We start from the raw sequence: 4594 nt of genomic DNA, 5'->3' as shown, positions 1-4594 counted from the left end.
CCCCCACTCGGGGCCTGGCGACTGTGCCCGGTGGCACCTGGTTGGTGAGTCCCTTTGGGTTCTTGGTCTTGATGACAAGTGTGCGGTGCTGACACCGCTGGGAAGTAGTTGAACTATGACTTTAGCTCCATGGTGTCCACAATGGTTTTCTGTTCTGTGGACACTGCCACTGCCCCACACGCTCCTCCTTCCTCTTTGGGGGGCAGGCAGGAGGCCCGGTTCCCCAGGAACCCCGAGAATATGACCCTGTTGGGTGGCAGCTGATCTCGGCGGTGGGAGGGCAGTGCTGGCGGTGCCGCCGGGTGGGAAGTGGTGACGGCCAGGCGGGAGGCGGAGGCTCCTGGGAAAGTGGCCACCCTGCCGTGCGCCCCCGGCAGCCTGGGACTTGGGTCCACAAAGGGGCCCCAGCAGGAGTTGTTAGCAACCCCACCCCAAGGGGAAGAGCTGGTGTCCCCCAGGGCTCCCAGGAGGGGCTGGGCTGTCAGGTCGGAGAAAGGAGACCAGGAAGGTCTGGAGGTGGTCAGGTCTCCAACACTGTGATCAGGGGCAAGGATCGGAGCTGGGAGGTCAAAAGTCGAAGATCAGATGCCATAATGAAGACTTGAGGGGAGAGACCACAGGTCTGGATCTGGGTCTGGGTCTGGGTGGAACCGCCTCATCGCTGCTCCTCGCCTCGGCTGCGGGGCCGAGGCCTCCCTGGAGGTGGTGCTGAGGCAGTCGCTGTCTGTGCTGGGGGATGACAGGTTGGGACAGGCACAAAGGTGACTCGGGTGCCGGATGTCCCGCAGGCTCTCAGCACCACCCCTACAGGCCTGGTGTGCTGACCCCGAAGACCCGCACTGAGATGGATGGCAAGGAGGGGGAGTCAGGTGGGGGAAGAGTGTGGGAAGGGGTGCCAGTCCTGGGTGCACCCCTGGGGCTTGTGGCCACATAACACATGCCCTTATGCCATAATGAAGACTTGAGGGGAGAGACCACGGGTCTGGGTCTGGGGTCTGGGGTGGAACCGCCTCATCTCCTGATCAGGGGCAAGGATCGGAGCTGGGAGGTCAAAAGTCGAAGATCAGATGCCATAATGAAGACTTGAGGGGAGAGACCACAGGTCTGGATCTGGGTCTGGGTCTGGGTGGAACCGCCTCATCGCTGCTCCTCGCCTCGGCTGCGGGGCCGAGGCCTCCCTGGAGGTGGTGCTGAGGCAGTGGCTGTCTGTGCTGGGGGATGACAGGTTGGGACAGGCACAAAGGTGACTCGGGTGCCGGATGTCCCGCAGGCTCTCAGCACCACCCCTACAGGCCTGGTGTGCTGACCCCGAAGACCCGCACTGAGATGGATGGCAAGGAGGGGGAGTCAGGTGGGGGAAGAGTGTGGGAAGGGGTGCCAGTCCTTGGTGCACCTCTGGGGATTGTGGCCACATAACACATGCCCCCCTCCGAGCGCCCCGTGGGAGGCGGTGCTCAGGGGCCGTCCTGTACCGGCAGAAGGGGAGACTGGCCAGTGTCCTCTCCCAGGAAGGGCTGGCTCCTCCCCCTCCAGCCCCTGCCTCCTGGTCCCCAGAGGGTCCTGGGCAGGGCTAGGGGCTCAGGACCAGCTGGGCCTTCCCGGGTCAGGGACTGGCCCTGAGCCTGGAGTTCTGCTGGTCTCGGGGGTCAGTATACACCCAGCGTGAGGCATGTTCCGGCCTCTGGGGCAGACGGTGCGGGAGGGGTGCCTGGTGTGATTCTTGAGCTGAAAATGGAGATACAGGGACAGAGAGGGAGGGCCAGCGAGCTGGAGCCGGGCTGTGAGTGGCCACGGGGGCGGACCGTCTGGACTGGCATCCCTCCCTGCACCCTTGCATGGGCACGTGAGGGTCCGCATGAGCCAGGGGTGTGTCTGGGTGACTGGGTCTGTCAGGGAGCGTCTGTGTGCACATCAAGCATGAGGGCTCCTCCCAGCCTGCAAGGGGTCCCCCAGCAGAGCTCACACCCTGAGAGCAGGGAGGGAGGGAGGCGGGGAGCACTCCCCCGGGTCCGGAGCCTGGCTCTGCCCATGTGTTGGCTGTCCCTGACCGGGCCTCAGTTTCCCTTTGGCGGGACAGGATTAGACGCATCCCTGACACCGGGAGCGGGCCGCACCGTCCGGGACTTGTCTTGGCAGGAGCAGCAGCTGCGTTCTCGTGAGAGTAAGTTGAGGCAGCTGAGCACAGGTGTCCCCACCCAGGAGGCAGGGGGGCTGCTGGGGAGCTGCCTGTGGGACAGAGGAGGCTAGTTCCATCTTCCACCAACTCCATTCCATAGCCAGGGGCCCCTTGTTTGGGGGTTCCCCACTTTGGGGGCTCCCCTAAGGCTGCAGTCCAGCTGCCAGTCGTTAATGGAACGATTGCGCCCTCGTGTGGCCTCGCAGGGAGCACAGCTGGGCCCCCCTGAACCTCACAGTCCTCGGGCCTCCTCCACTTCCCTCCTTCCACTCCCCACAGGCCCCTCAAGCTCCAGCCCCAGGACTCGCCCCCTGAGTCTCATTTTCCTCTTTCTCTGTTTCTCAAGCAGCAACGCTGAGCTCTGGGCTCCTTCCATCTGCTCTCTGCCCACCACCGGCTCTGCCTCCCGGCGCCTGGCAAATGGGCTGACAGGCCGCTGGTTCCCACGGGGTGCGGCCCCTGATCTCACGGCTTCCTGGGGGCTGGGGGCAGGCGGGGGACAAGCTGGGTAAGGTCCACAGAGCCCGCCGTCCTGAGAGCGGCCGTTTTGAATAAACACTCCCTGGACTGTTGCTCATGGTTAGTGTCCAGTCTGGAGAAGCTGACTTTGGCCATTTTTGCCGGCGGTCTCATTCCTTTATGGAGGTTTTAGACGTCCTTACCCACAGTCCTGCTGACACCACTCCTTTTCTTTCTTTTTTAAATATATTTTTATTGATTTCAGGGAGGGAGAGAAACATCAATGATGAGAATCACCGATTGGCTGCCTTCTGCATGCCCCTGACTGGGAATTGAGCCCTGACCTCCTGGTTCATAGGTCAGTGCTTAACCACTGAGCCACGCCCAGCTGGGTACCACTCCTCATTTTAGTCATTTTTAACTGTTAAAACCAGTCTTCCCGTGAGTAGCTTGTACTGAGAAAATTGATGTGGCTAGATTTATCTTTATTAACTATCAGCATTCACATGGCCCATCAGCATTGTCACTTTAATCGTAAACACAAGAGCCACCATCTAGGTGCACATCTGTGTTAGTGGCAATCGGTGAGTTCATTGCTCAGCACTGCTTATTGGGGGAACATTTCACACTTCCATCGGCTTACGTGCTCTGTAGCCTCTGACAGTGGTGAGAAGCTGTGACGTGGGGCCCTGGGGTCAGGCCTCCATCCACAGCCCCGAGGTCCCTGTGGCCGGGGACCGGCTGTGTCTGAGGGACCCCGTGCTGCTCGCCTTGCAGGGCACCCCAGGCTGCTGACCAGGACTGTGGCCGAGACCCCGGAGCACAAGCAGGTCTCCGGGCGGCTGCTGCACCGGCAGATCAAGGGCAGGTGAGTGACACCCGTGCGGCCGCCCCACCCCCAGACAGCTCTCCCTGCTCCGTGAGCTTCGTGACTCAGGTCCGACTGTTTCTCACAGCCAGAGACACCCCGTCGGCTCCGAGGGCCCAGAACCCGCGGGAGGGGCTCTGTCTGGCCTCGCGACCCTGGCGAGTGGTTTTGAGATTTACCCGTGGTGTTCCCGTGTCAGTTCATCCCTTTCTGTTACTGAGCAATATGTCATTGAGCGGATATTCCACAACTTATTGTTTAGATGGAGTCGGGAGAGACAGAGGGAAACTTCGATGTCAGACACACACTGATCGGCTGCCTCCTGCTGAGGTTCGTGCCCGTGACTGGGAATTAAGACCCTTCGGTGCAGGGGCCGATGCTCTAACCACTGAGAAACTGGCCAGGGCGATATTTCACGGGGAAGGGGTGGGGGGCTTCATTATGGCCGGGCAGGGCTGGGGTCCAGGGTCCGGCTGGGTGGGGCTGGGGTCCAGGGTCCCAGCTTCCTGTGCTGGGGGGCGGTTCCCTGGCAGCTGCCTGGGCAGAGCAGGTCTCCCGGTTCTCGGAGGGCAGTTCTGGCCGCACCTCTGGGTGTGTTCAGTGTGTTGGCCTCTCCAGCACCCGTGGGACCTGAGGAGCAAAAAGGAACTTCCGGGCGCTCACTGCCTCTCTCTGGGTCTTGAGTCCCAGCCAGGGGCCTGCTCTCCGCCCTTGTCCTCACAGTCGCTGCATGTGACGCACAGGAAGACTAGTGAGGAGCACGTGTGTGTCTTGTCACGGCTCCGTCTTTCATTATCGGTGCTTGGGTTTCACACACTTGCTTGTGCAAGTGTTTCTACAGAATAAACTGCAAGCAGTGAAGTTTGTGGGGATTAGAATGCACACATTTTAAGAATTAATTTTGCTGTAAAGTGGCTTCCAGAAACAAATGTTTTCACTCTGACGGTGACATGTGAGAGTGCCGGCCAGCACTGGTGTTTATCAAACGTGTGGGCTGAGGAGCTGTCTCTCTAACGTGCTAACTGGGAATTGATTATTAGTGACTGTGAATAATCCTTGTGCTCTGGGTGCTCTGATCCTGATCCAGATGT

General features: G+C 60.5%; 1 protein-coding gene across 1 annotated transcript in view; it reads left to right on the top strand.

The window, feature by feature from the left end:
* RCCD1 (RCC1 domain containing 1) overlaps positions 1–3759 on the top strand; it is a gene marked incomplete at its 5' end in the record, with an annotated part of 20676 nt that extends 16917 nt beyond the window's left edge. Inside the window, one exon of the mRNA XM_015567734.1 lies at positions 3413–3759. The remainder of the gene's footprint in view (positions 1–3412) is intronic.
* Positions 3760–4594: the final 835 nt, after the last annotated feature.

The sequence above is a fragment of the Myotis davidii genome, unplaced genomic scaffold (genome assembly GCF_000327345.1).
Source record: "Myotis davidii unplaced genomic scaffold, ASM32734v1 scaffold324, whole genome shotgun sequence".
In the NCBI taxonomy this organism is placed as follows: domain Eukaryota; kingdom Metazoa; phylum Chordata; class Mammalia; order Chiroptera; family Vespertilionidae; genus Myotis; species Myotis davidii.
Note: the sequence above shows the minus strand (reverse complement) of the source record. Positions and strands in the feature narration are given on the sequence as shown.